General features: G+C 40.6%; 1 protein-coding gene and 1 pseudogene across 2 annotated transcripts in view; one reads left to right on the top strand and one right to left on the bottom strand.

The window, feature by feature from the left end:
* The window catches only part of ERC2 (ELKS/RAB6-interacting/CAST family member 2), a gene marked incomplete at both ends in the record, with an annotated part of 833,862 nt that overhangs the window by 631,459 nt on the left and 187,905 nt on the right, over positions 1 to 14,498 (top strand). The window lies entirely within an intron of this gene.
* Positions 828 to 1,324, bottom strand: LOC309828386 (large ribosomal subunit protein uL22m-like; annotated as a pseudogene). The gene has a single exon. The product of its transcript is annotated as a large ribosomal subunit protein uL22m-like (transcript).

The following is a 14,498-nucleotide window of genomic DNA, read 5'->3' as shown; positions in this document are numbered from 1 at the left end:
GAACGTTCCATGTGCACTTGAGAAGAAAGTGTATTTTTCCGCTTTCAGGTGGAATGTCCTAAACATATCAATTATTTTAGAGTGCAAGGCTGAGACTGGTTCAGTTCCTCTCTCCGTAATTGAATTCACTCTGAAAAATGAATCAATCCTAAACTAGACAGCCAAGCAATAGTAAACATTATTGGTAAGAGACATAAAAATAGTCATTATTTAAGCAAAATAAAACATTCTAAGTTAAATGGTTTTTGGAGTTTTAGATTAATATATCTAATAAACTCCTGTAGTTTCAAGTTTACTACTAAAACAGTAAAGGAAAATATAATCTGTTGTCCACTGGCCTATGCCAACAGTGAAAGGAAAAACTGAACTACAGAATGCCCTAAAATACTACACTGAAACAATGTGCAGGGATGCTCTCCTCTACCGCCCCCTCCCCCAGTTCCAGGAGAGAAATCAAGTGAAATAATAAGGACAAGCTTTTTTATCCTATAACTTTCTACTCAAGTCCAGTATCAAAACTACCACCTGCAGGGCACAAGCTAGAAAGCTAAATTGCCTTCAAACAGCACTCAAAAAAGCCTTCTGAATTATATGGTGTGTCACTACGTTTAAAGCTGACTTCTCCTTCCTAGTTGCCAATACAAAAAATATACCCAGAGGCTCAAGAGAGATGGGCAGAGCTTTATAAATATTCGTGTAAAACTAGCAGTTGTACTTCATATTTCAGTAATTCAATGACAAATCATAAAAAGCGTTTGTCTTTAATTTTTGTTGGTTTTAGGAAATAAATGGTAAAATATATACACTGTGGAGTCTTAATACCCCCATCATAGAGTGTGAATGATGGTCCAGTTGCGAAGCTCCTGGATATACTCTTTGGCATGGGCGACTGCTGTCTTTGGTGCCTCAGGTGGAGGTGGAGGGCCTTCCACCAACTTCACAAAATAATGGCAAAAAACCTTCTCCATAATTCCAAAGCAACCTCTGCTGTGGTGCTGGATGCATTTCAGGTACTGGCCTCGCCCTGAGGTGGACTCAGCTATATATAAATTGGATCTGAATTCCACACTGTGTGTGGTCTCTCACTGACATATCTTGTACTTCTAAGAGAACCTCTTTAATTATCTGGGCCCCTTTTTTGTCACTGAATTCCAGCTGAGCCAGAGCCTGGTCAGCGGACATTCCTCGTATCAGTTTTGCCAAATACCACATCTTGTCTTTGCTGTACTTTGTCTTCGAGAATGGTAGACTTCCCCAAGGCCAGCTTCCCCCTCAGATTCTACATCCATAATGCACCCAGATGATCCATTATTACTGCTGCCATCCTTCTCCCTCTCTCTTCGGAAGCCTCCGAGTGTAGTGTCTTTCTTTGTCTCTTGTAATAGTCTTTATTTTAAAGTCTATTTTGTCTGATGTGAGAATTGCTACTCCGGATTTCTTTTCATTTCCATTGCATGGAATATGTTTTTCCATCCCCTCACTTTCAGTCTGTATGCATCCCTAGGTCTGAAGTGTGTCTCTTGTAGAGAGCATATATACAGGTCTTGTTTTTGTATCCATTCAGCCAGTCTTTGTCTTTTGGTTGCAGTATTTAATCCATTTACATTTAAGGTAGTTATCGATATGTATGTTCCTATTACCATTTTCTTAATTTTTTTTTAATAAAGAAATTAGATATTTTTATTTTTTTAATTTATTTAGTTTTTTGGCCACGCCGCACAGCTCGCAGGATCTTAGTCCCCTGATCACATATCTAACCTGTGCCCCCTGAAGTGGAAGCATGAAGCCCTAACCACTGTACCACCAGAGAATTCCCTAAATATTTTTTTTAACATCTTTATTGGAGTATAACTGTTTTACAATGGTGTGTTAGTTTCTGCTTTATAACAAAGTGAATCAGTTATACATATACATATGTTCTCATATCTCTTCCCTCTTGTGTCTCCCTCCCTCCCACCCTCCCTATCTCACCACTCTAGGTGGTCACAAACCACCGAGCTGATCTCCCTGTGCTATGCAGCTGCTTCCCACTAGCTATCTGTTTTACGTTTGGTAGTGTTATATGTCCATGCCACTCTCTCACTTTGTCACAGCTTACCCTTCCCCCTCCCCACATCCTCAAGTCCATTCTCTAGTAGGTCTGCGTCTTTATTCCCGTCTTACCCCTAGGTTCTTCATGACCTTTTTTTTTTTCTTAGATTCCATATATACGTGTTAACATACAGTATTTGTTTTTCTGTTTCTGACTTACTTCACTCTGTATGACAGACCCTGGGTCCATCCACCTCACTACACACAACTCAATTTCATTTCTTTTTATGGCTGAGTAATATTCCATTGTATATATGTGCCACAACTTCTTTATCCTTTCATCTGTTGATGGACACTTAGTTTGCTTCCATGTCTTGGCTGTTGTAAATAGAGCTGCAATGAACATTTTGGTACATGACTCTTTTTCAGTTATGGTTTTCTCAGGGTATATGCCCAGTAGTGGGATTACTGGGCCGTATGGTAATTCTATTTTTAGTTTTTTAAGGAACCTCCATACTGTTCTCCATAGTGGCTGTATCAATTTGCATTCCTACCAACAGTGCAAGAGTGTTCCCTTTTCTCCACACCCTCTCCAGCATTTACTGTTTCTAGATTTTTTGATGTTGGCCATTCTGACCAGTGTGAAGTGATATCTCATTGTAGTTTCCGTTGTTTTTGGTGTCTGCCCCCAGTGGGTAAGGTTGGTTCAGTGGGTTGTGTAGGCTTCCTGGTGGAGGGGACTGGTGCCTGTGTTCTGATGGATGAGGCTGGCTCTTGTCTTTCTGGTGGGTAGGACTGCGTCCAGTGGTGTGTTTTGGGGTGTCTGTGACCTTATTATGATTTTAGGCAGCCTCTCTGCTAATGGGTGGGGTTGTGTTCCTGTCTTGCTAGTTGTTTGGCATAGGATGTCCAGCACTGTAGTTTGCTGGTTGTTGAGTGGAACTGGATCTTAGCATTGAGATGGAGATCTCTGAGAGAGCTTTCACCATTTGATATTACATGGAGCCGGGAGATCTCTGATGGACCAGTGTCCTGAACTTGGCACTCTCACGTCAGAGACACAGGCCTGACACCAATCAGAGCACCAAGTCCCTGTCAGGCACACAGCTCAGAAAAAAAGGGATGAAAAAGAAAGAAAGAAACATAAAATAAAGTTATTAAAATAAAAAATTATTTAAAATAAAAAAATGAAAGTAATTAGAAAAAGAAAGAAGAGAGCAACCAAACCAAAAAACAAATCCACCAATGATAGCAAGTGCTAAAAACTATACTAAGAAGAAAAAAAAAAACCGACAGACAGAACCCTGAGACAAGTGGTAAAAACAAAGCTATACAGACAAAACCCACAAAGAAGCATACACATACACACTCACAAAAAGAGAAAAAGGAAAAATATATATATATATCTATATATAAAAAGGAACAAAAGTGGAAAAGAACCACCAAATCAATCAACAAATCTCCTGATGATAATAAACTCTAAATACTAAACTGAGATAAACATAAAACCAGAAACAAACTAGATGCAGAAAGCTAGACCCCAGTCTACAGTTGCTCTCAATATCCACCGCCTCAATTTTGGGATGATTCGTTGTCTATTCAGGTATTCCAGAGATGCAGCGTACATCAAGTTGGTTGTGGAGATTTAATCCTCTGCTCCTGAGGGTGCTGGGAGAGATTTCCCTTTCTCTTCTTTGTACGCACAGCTCCCGGGGTTCAGCTTTGGATTTGGCCCTGCCTCTGCGTGTAGGTCGCCGGAGGGAGTCTGTTCTTCGCTCAAACAGGACGGGGTTGAAGTAGCAGCTGATTAGGGGGCTCTGGCTCACTCAGGCCGGGGTGAGGGAGGGGTACGGAATGCGGGGTGAGCCTGCGGCGGCAGAGGCCAGCGTGATGTTACAATAGCCTGAGGCACACCGTCTGTTCTCGCGGGGAAGTTGTCCCTGGATCATGGGACCCTGGCAGTGGCGGGCTGCACAGGCTTCTGGGTGGGGTGGTGTGGATAGTGACCTGTGCTTGCACACAGGTTTCTTGATGGCTGCAGCAGCAGCCTTGGCGTTTCATGCCCATCTCTGGTGTCCACGCTGATAGCCGCGGCTCGCGCCCATCTCTGGAGCTCCTTTAGGCGGTGCTCTGAATCCCCTCCCCTTACACACTCCGAAACAATGGTCTCTTGCCTCTTAGGCAGTTGCAGACCTTTTCCTGGACTCCCTCTCGGCTAGCTGTGGCGCACTGGCCCCCTTCAGGCTGTGTTCACGCAGCCAACCCCAGTCCTCTCCCTGGGATCTGACCTCCGAAGCTGGAGCCTCAGCTCCCAGCCCCCACTGTCCCCGGTGGATGAGCAGACAAGCCTCTCAGGCTGGTGAGTGCTGGTCGGCACCAATCCTCTGTGCAGGAATCTCTCCACTTTGCCCTCCGCACCCCTGTTGCTGTGCTCTTCTCCGTGGCTCTGAAGCTTCCCCACCCCCCACCCCCCCCACCGTCTCCACCAGTGAAGGGGCTTCCTAGTGTGTGGAAACTTTTCCTCCTTCACAGCTCCCTCCCAGAGGTGCAGGTCCCATCCCTATTCTTCTGTCTCTCTTTTTCCTTTTTTCTTTTGCCCTATCCAGGTACGTGGGTAGTTTCTTGCCTTTTGAGAAGTCTGAGGTCTTCTGCCAGCGTTCAGTAGGTGTTCTGTAGGAGTTGTTCCACATGTAGATAGATTTCTGATGTATTTGTGGGGAGGAAGGCGATCTCCACATCTTACTCCTCTGCCATCTTGAAGGTCCCCCCCTTGGCTTATAATTCTTTATACTTTTAGAAGTTCTTTTGGTGTAGATCTGTTGGTGATAAACTCTTCAATTTTTGTTTCTCTGAAAATGTTTTTATTTCACCCTCATTCTTGAATCAACTGGTTTCAGGTAGAAAGTTGTTTTCTCTCAACCATATATTGTTCCACTAACTTCAAGGTTCTGCTGTTGCTGTGGAAACATGTGCTATCTGGCTAATTATAAGTGACTAGCTTTCCTCTGTGATTGTTTTTACTCTTGCTACAATGTACGGATGTAAATTTTATTTGATTTATTCTGCTTCCTATATGTATGATTTCATATCTTTCACCCACTCTGTATAGTTCTCAGCTGTTCTCTCTTCACATACCACCTACCATTTGTGTCTCTCTTTATGGGACTCTAATTACATGTGTGTCTGTCCTCCATATTGCTTAACATCCCAGACTCACTTTCCCTCTTCTAGTCTCTCTGAGCTGTATTCTGGGTTATTTCTCTATTTATTCCTTCCAGTTCACCCATTCTCTCTTCAGTACTCTCTAATCTGTGACTAAACCCATTCATTGAGGTTTTTTTGTTTTTGTTGTTGTTGTTTCTCAGCATATCATTGAGTGATTTTTTAATTTAATTTAACTTATTTTTTATACAGTAGGTTCTTATTAGTTATCTATTTTATACATATTAGTGTATATATGTCAATCCCAATCTCCCAATTCATCCCACCCCTCCCATACCCTGCTTTCCCCTCTTGGTGGCCATACGTTTATTCTCTACATCTGTGTCTGTATTTCTACCTTGCAAACTAGTTCATCATTGAGTTTTTTAGATTAACAATTATATTTTTTTGTCCTCCAAAGTCCAGAGTTTAGTTTGGATTTTCCAAATCTTCCTAGTCTCTTTTTGCATGCTTTTTTTATTTAATTCTTTTATTTATTTAAGCATTTTATAAACAGCTATTTTATAATTTATAGTTAATAATTACAGTATCTGAAGCCATTATGTATGTATATCTAAATTCACACTTATTCTCAGGTAATTCTGCTGTCTTTCCCTCGTTGATGATTAGTTTCCTTTTATGCTTGGTAATCTTTGTGGATTTATAAATGGCAAATATTAGTGGGAGCCATAAGTGACTAAAATAGAGATTCTTTTCTCCAGAGAAAATTTGTTTTGGTCTCTTCTGGGAGCAAGGGCTGCTACTAATCTAGGACCACTTAGTTCTTTTAATAATCCTGGTTTAATCAGGGCTTTCAGGTTAAGCCCCTCCAACTTGCCACTGGATTAGTCTCTCAGTTGTACAAGTGACCTTGCTGTTTGCTCTCAGAGCAACCCCTGCTATTTATGTGGGCTTTCAGCACACTATTCTGGTTTCAGCTCAGTTTTGGAGTTTTGTTTGTTTATTTTAGTCCTTTAGAGGTTTTCCTTACTTCCCATGAGCCCAACAATGCAATAAAAATTATGTTTTGAAAGGGCCCTTCATAGCATCATAGTCAGCCATGATGCTGGAAGCAGAAGTTTCTTATTTCATATGCCCAGTGTGCCCACACTATTAATAGAAATAATTTCTCAAAAATCTTTAAATATTTTGTCTGTCAATCTTAATTTTACAATATTGCTGCATTGTAGGTTTTCCAGGATTTTCAGTTTAACCCATCTCCCTAAGATTTTCAAGTGAAATCCCATTACTGATTACCAAGGATATGCAAGATGGTTTACCATTTTTTCTTTTTTTTTTTTTACTTAAAATTTACATTTATTCACATCTTGATATTCAGAGGAGACTTTATTTGAGTTGCTGTATTTTATGTGGAATCCAAGAAAAAGTAGGTTTGGGCCTGAATTACAGAGAAAATTACCTCCCCCTCCCCCCACTTTTTTGTAGCAATTAAGTGCTGCTTCTGAAGATCATATTACTTTCAGGTCTGTTGCAGCTACTCAGTTCTGCTGTTGTAGTGTGAAAGCAGCCATAGAAATACATAAACAAATGAATGTGGCTGTGTTCCATTGGAACTTTGATTACAGAAATAGGCAGTGGGCCCATGAGCTGTAGTTTACTGACACCTGATCTATTCTAAACTCTGGATCATGGGGGGTTTGTTTTTGTTTTTGTTTTTTTTGCATATTGAATCTTCACTGATATTCACCAACTTTGTTTCAAAGGTTCTGCCTTCTTACAAGTCCACCAAAGACACAGTGGTCTACTTTCTTTCTCAGAAAAGCCAGGCTTTGCGTGCTTAGGGCTTTTACACATGCAGTTCCCCTTCCTGGAATGCCCTTCCACATGCCCTGTGTCTGCTTCCTCCATTATAGCTTCAGATCATAACCTTAATGCCTCCTGCTCAAGAGGATTTCCTTGATTTCCCTCTGTAAAGCCATTTCCCTCCACTTCTCATTGATACTTGCCAAAGAATTCTGTCATTTTGTTTTAGAGCACTGACAGAAATTTGTAACTATGTATTTCCTATGAGGGCAGGATCCGTGTATATTCTGACTGTGTATCTAGAGCCCAGCACAGTTCCTGGCAAATAGTAGGTATTCTGGGTAATTGTTTGCCAAATGAATGAAGCAATCCTGTGAGGCAGGTACCGTTACTAGTATCTACCTTTTACAGATGAAGAGACTTAGGTTCCACCAAAGTAAGTAACTTACCCAAAGTCGTGTAGCTAGTAAGTGTCAGAACCCAGATTCAATCTGAGGTGGGTCTGTCTGATTCCAGACCCTGTGCTGATCTCCAGTCCCTCTGTGGCCTCTTGGTTTCTTGTTATGTGCAGAGTTGAAGAACAAAGTTGCCCAGATACTCTTGGAGACCTGTCAAGGGAGTAAGAGGTGGGGGGTGGAGAGGTGGGCTTACAGAAGCCTGGTGTTAGTATCAAATGAACTGACTCAAGTTAAATAGGAAAAGGATCAGTTACTTAATTGCAAACAATCTCACTGTTAAGGTACAGCTTTATGATTCAGGGGTCAAAACAGTTTTATGCCAGCAGGATCCCAGTGTTCTTATGGTGGTGAAAGGGAAAGTAAGTAGGAAGGTTCCATTCTCAGTGGAGATCCAGGGCAAAGCAAAGTGCCCCAGCTTATCCAGGAGGTCTGGCAACCATTAAAGAGAAATGACTTCCTAAATTCTAACTGACAGGAGGACTGAATGCATTGTACCATCCAGGAGGCAGAGCCCCCATGCTCAGGGAAATGAATATGGTTTAAAAACTCGTGGGATCTTTCCGGTCTGTCCCAAGCTTGGGAATTCAATGTGGAACACTTTTTTAAAACAACAATTTGAAAGAAAGTTAATGTACTTTTCTTGGGATTTTGTAAAGCTGTATTTTGCTTATTAGTCAGTGGAAAAACCTATATGACTAAAATATGTTTAAATGTAAGCTGGCTAATAGAACAGGCTCAGGGCAGGAAAATAGACCATTTGAAACAAATCAACCATTAATTTCCTATGTATTGCTTAAGAAAAAAGAAAACATTGAAGCAAAGTGAAAATGACATGATGGTCCATTTCAAACATTTGGTATACGTAACATAAATGAATTCTGTGCAGTGATTCTGTGAGTTCAGCCAAACCATGAGAGCCAGCTTTAAGGACTTCATTGATAACCGTGAGTTTAACGCAGTTTTGCAGAATTATGTGTTAATTCTCTGAAAGGCATCAACTGTAAATAAGAATATATTACTTTGTCAAAGAAATAATCCATAAACAGAATAAAACTTGTCTGGGTGTGACACTGACTAGCACTTAACTTATGTAGAAGTGGTTGTTCCCAGAGAGAAATACAAGATACTATGCTCACACACATGTGTGTGAAAACTATCTGTACTAAAAAAAAGCATATTTTTACATCTTCCTGGATCTTTTACTTTTATGCAGTAAACATAATTCATCATTTTCCAAATAGGAATTGAAGTTACAATAAAGCCCATGTCTTCAAGTGTGTGAATACACACACACACACACACACACACCATGATTAATAAAAAATAAAAATTGAAAATGAAAGCCTTGAAAACCTGGAGGAAGTAACTCTGCTAACCACAAAGTCCATTCTGATTACTATGATTGGTCATCAAGTTTGGCCCTGAACTCCCTGGCAGGCAGGGCAAAAAGGGAAATGGGATAAATTGTACCATTTTTGTTATTAGAAAGGAGGAAATGGACCAGCTCCTGGAGATAGAGATTTTCCTGGCACCAGATATTAAAAACAGTTTCTTGTGTGTGATTTTCTATAGGAATATTGAACCACATAATGGATAATGCCCTCAACAGCCCTTTCCAGCAAATGCAGATGTGGTTTTCATAGAGCTGTCTCTTGCAACAACCCCCAGTAAAAGCTGGTACCATAACATGAGAGTACTGTTTTTTATTTCCATATTGTAAAAGGTACATGGTTTTGCTTTCAGTACACATTTCAAAGGTATAGAGAGACATTCTAATTTGTTTGCCTATGTTGCAGAGATCTGGAATTATTCCTATACCTAGGCATTTCCCCATGGATTTTTGCTTGGGCATATCACGTATTAAAAGATTTCCAGTCACCACCATCTTCTAAATGTTTTGAAAGTTCTGAGCTAGCACTCAAGTTCTTCTGTTAGCCTGCCTTTCCCTTTATTCATTAATGATATAGTAAGGTTTTCAATAATATGGCTAAGTGCAGACAGAGGCCCTAAATTATATGGTTATTCACAGGAAGAATAGTGTTAGCCCTTTCATCACATTCAGTGTAAATTATTTCTTTTTTATCTAGGCTTTTCTACTTGTTTTTCATTTTAATGTTTTATTAACAATATTATTTTGTTATCATTATATTTATATAATCAATACGTCACACTAACATGACTTGTATAACAATCAAAACACAATTTTTTGGTCTCCTACTACCCCTTTACACACTTAAACAGTGAAGGAAACCTTCTTCACGGCAGGCCCAGTATCTTTTCTGCTCACTCTTAGGCAAAAACAGTCCTATAGACACTCTAAGACACAGATATTCTGTAATTGGACTATTCACCTGGGTTTTTGATTAGCAAACAATCAACTGAAATGTACTCAAATGAAGATGTTAAAGATTGGTTAAATCCATTAGCTTAGAAAGGCTAATCGGGTAGTTCTCACCTTTTTGTGTTCACAGCATTCTTTTAAATTCTATTATTATGTGGACTTATCCATTTACTGCCCAAGGCTCAGACTTGTAGCACTACCAAGCATGGTTTGCCCATGTCCCAGTAAGACATGAACTTTTGCTGGCGATGACTTGACACTTGCCTTTCCTCTCTTATTTCTTAATTGCCAAAAATGACAATGCACTCTACATGGTATCGCACAACCCATTCAGCTCTCTAGCCTCTGGAAGACTTGGTGGTCCTTAGCAGTACAGAGGCTCATTTGTGGCCAGTGGAGAGCTGCCAAGGACTTGGTTTTGCCTTGTCAGCTTTGGGGAAAATCATATACACTCATTTGTTAGTTCATCCTATATTTGGGGAAATGATAAATGTGAGAAATGGTCTAAGATTCCAATTTGCATGAAGATGTTGCATTTTTTTCAGGTTTCCATTATTGTTGTTATCGGGCATTGTATATTCACGGGTGCACTTCATTGCTGCATCCAGTGGACAACAAATGGAAATCAAAGGAAGTTTCTTCAGCACATGTTTATTGGATGCCTACTGTGAACTGAGCACAGGGGTGGGTGATGGAGTGTGGGGAAAGAGGTTGGTCAGCTCTCTTCATTTTAGGAGCACAATAGCCTAAAGAAGACGTAAACATTTGTCCACAATAAAACTATCTATTAAAAAGATAGTGGATAGCTTAGTACACAGCAACTTTTCAATGTCTAGCTTCAAGAACTAAACAACACCCTCTCCACCCTCTGCCTTCTTGCCTGCTCCCGTTATTAGAAGAGATGGGATTTTCTTTTTTGATTGTCCAGAGTTTTGCTGAGTTAGCAAAGGCAGTGCAATTTGCCCAGTCTTAACCTCAAAGACTGCAAGGGGAGTCAGTGAAATATTGCCCAAGCCCAGCCTTGGGTTAGCCATGAATTATGCATTGTGTATTTAGACTATTCTACTGTTATAGTCTGTTTATCTGTTGACTTCCACCAAGATTTAGGGTTTTGTTGTACTTAATAACTTGCTTTATTTTGTTTGACATGTATTTTATGTCCTCCATGTGCATGGATACCTAAGATACACAGTCGTGGGTGAGGGTCTGAAGAGAAAGCCCAGCCCTGGAAGCACTAACTTTGAGAACTCTGTGGGAATGATTTTCACATGCTTTTTACCCTTACGGAGTGCTAATCAATATGATGAAGAGTCCGGGTTCTCCCTGTGAACTACTCCTCGCTTTGCCTCTCTCCAGAAAACAAAACAGTTATTTTTTGGTCCTTAAATTTAAAAGATGTCAAAAAATGTTCAGTTTATTCCATATTGATGTTCGGTATTGACCACAACTAAGAATTTCACTGTTTTAGGCCATATTCTAATTGTTGATTCTTACTCTTTTATTAAGTCCTATATTCAAAATTGTGGTCTGGTTGGGTAATATAGGGTTTGGCATGTCTCACAAAATAAAAACAGCAGTGTGAAGGCACAGATGACACTTGATTTTAGCTTAATCTGGAAAAAAAATCTCAGACATTTCTCCATTTGTGTTTAGGAATTTTGAAGCTGTTAAAGGAGAAAAACAAAGTAAGAACCATACCGAGAGGGTTTGTATTTGATATGGTGCATTACAAGTCTGAGAGAGAGGAATATAGGCATATCTTTTTATGTCTATTTATATTTAGCAATTATTCCTAGACTTTTCAAAGCCTATTTTACTTCCTTGATCATATTTCCTTAATAAATATGATCTTTATTAAAACAGAGATTTCAACGTCTAAAAGACTCTCCAAATGGAATTAAGTGTTTACCCAGCCCCCAGTTTCATCAGCTTCCTCTTTCCACCCCAAGTGTTTATGGTATCTGGGATAAAATCTCTTTTCCCCTACTTAGTCACAAAGAATTACATAAATGCCTAAAATAAGGACAATTTACATATGTGTAACTCTCCCCAGTTTTAAGAAGCTCTCTTCAAGTCTCCTAAAGACTCCTGTTGGACAGAAGAGGAGCAGAGTCAGTAGTCGTACCCCTTCCCCCACCATGCCCCTATGCCCAAGGTCACACTCATCAGAAGTGGAGGATTTCATTCTTTTAATTGAACCCAGGTCTTTTGACTCCAGGGTCTGTGCTCTTTGCTAGGCTCGATCTTTCCTTTAAATAGAAAACCAACAATGAAATAGGTGTTCATTGAGTGTTGTATCCCATTTAGTCAAAAAACATTTATCTACTCTGTGCCAGGAATGTGACAGGCACTGCGGATGCCCACTGACAAACGAGAGACCTCAGTCCTTAGCTTTGCTGAGCTCACAGTCTGGCTGGGAGATGGGCCAGTGTCTCAGGTTGGGTTTCCCCAGAAACAGGCCTTCAGGCAAGGATTTAGGAACAAGTAACTTATCCGGAGGAGGAGAAAGTTGAGATAGTCACTCTCCATCTTTATTCCACCCTTAGCTGAGGGACGCTTCCAGGAGCATGAGCTTTTGGTATACTGGCCTATATGTGCAGGGCAGGCTGAGAAGAAGCCTTCAGGTGGTGTTGCAGGTTTCCACAGTAGGACTCTGTTGGCAAATTCTGTGGTTGTGAATGCTGAGGGGATGAGAGTGAGGCACTGACCAGAACGTCTGCCACAGGGAACCGGACAGCAATCTGTGATTAGTGTGCTGTGGGAGGCTGCAAGGGCACCGTAAGGCCATCAAGGAAACCTTTCCAGGGAAGCCAGCAGTTCCCTGAGACCTGTAAGATGAGCAGAATTAGGCCGGCAAACGCTGGGGTGGAAAGTGTTCTAGGTGAAGGGAGCTATAAGAAGTTCCATGTGGCTAGAGAATGGTGAGAGATGGGCAGGGCAAGGTAAACAGAGGTTGATCCCAAGAGCCCTGAAAGCCACAATAGAGAATTTGGATTTTATCCAGTGGGCAATAGAGAATCATGGAAGGCTTTTCAATGGAGGCATGTCATGATTAAGTTTGCATTGGGGGGAGATCCTTCAGGCTTCATTTCAGAGAACGGAGGGAAGAAGTCACAGTAGGAGACTAGGAGCCCAGTTCAGAGTATTCTGTGGTAAAATCCAAGCTTGTGAGGCTAAGTCATTGCCTTAAATCTGGGCAATAGAAGAGCCTTTCTTCAGGCTGATGAGTCCCAACAGTGTCAACGCTGGCTGCCAAATCAAATCGTATTGATGCCAGAAGGTCTCCTGGCCTTGTCAAGGGGTACGGATGATGGCTCTGGAACTTCTCTTGCCTTTTTGCATCACCAGTAACCTCATGACCCTCTATGTTTGATCATTTGCTTAAATAGGAAAGGTTTTATTTCCTTTTTCAAAAATGTGGCTAAATTTTTTTTTAACTCTATCCAGTTTATTATCCCGAGATTACAACCCTGTGCCTTTCTTTTCCAGCGTTCCTTGTGAGTTCTTCTCAGACTAATTGTTTGAAAAAATGATAGCAATTTTACCTGACATAACCCTGCGCAATGCCTTTTTCTTTCTTCTCGCACATAAGTTATTTTCTTTCATTTATACTGAATGTTTTTTCTTTAAACTAAGTTGTATATTAGGCTTATCGTCAGTGTCTCTATAATTTCTCTATGCATCAGTGTTGTTAGAAACTCCTAAGGGGCCTCAAGTCTAACCTGTATAAATCTTACGGAATAGTAGTAAGTACAAAATGTACTGCTCAAGTAAGTTTGGTGCTGTTGACACTTTGTTTTCAGCTTCTCTGACCATAAGGCTCCTGTGGATTTAGAAAGAACATAGCATCCATGGCCCCAAGATGCAGTTAACAAAGACTCTCTTAGGCAGTTCAGGCGGGTTCTTCTGTTTTTCTACTTCTGTTTGCAGGACAATCATGGTGGGTCATAAGTTACAGGACAAAATTGGGGACGTCTAGTATAAACCACAAATATTACACCTAAGGCTAGTGTTATATTCTAGAGCAATGACAATGAACTATTGTAACCTCCACGACAAAGATAAATCTTACCAACCTGTTGAGTGAAAGAAGCCAGGCACAAAGGAGAAAAGAACATATGATCCCATAAAGTCCAAATAAGCACAACAAGTCTATAGTGTTAGAACTCATGACCGTGATTACCCCTGTTAGGAAGTGACTGAGGGAGTGCACAAGAAGGCTTTTGGGTGCTGGTTATGTTCTGTTTCTTGGGATGGGCACTGGATACACACGTATGATCACTTTGTGAAATGCATGGAGTTGTACATTTATGATGTGTGAAGTTTTCTGTATGCATGTTATTCTGTAATAAATTAATTTATTTAAAAACAAAACAAAAATGAAAATGGAAACTTCAGGCCTCAGAACTGAACAGAGCTAACTTTCATGGCCGTTTACTCCAGCTTATATATGTTTGATTCTGGGAAGCCAAGGCCCAGGGAAGAGGAAGGGTATGTTTAAGGCCTTTGGCCAACTACTCAGCTGTGGAATTGATATGGTGCCCAAAGGGACTTAGCCATTGCTCCTGTCTCTATATCATCCTAACTACTTGATGGGCTTGGTATTTCTAGACGAGAATTGAGGAAGGAGACTGAATTCTTGAGGGAAATAACCTCTAAGATAAAAATTCACAGGACAAAAGGATCAAAATACCTTTGTGTTG

Source organism: Grampus griseus (genome assembly GCF_964374135.1).
Source record: "Grampus griseus genome assembly, chromosome: 10".
Lineage (NCBI taxonomy): Eukaryota > Metazoa > Chordata > Mammalia > Artiodactyla > Delphinidae > Grampus > Grampus griseus.
This window is presented reverse-complemented; position numbering and strand designations above follow the sequence as displayed.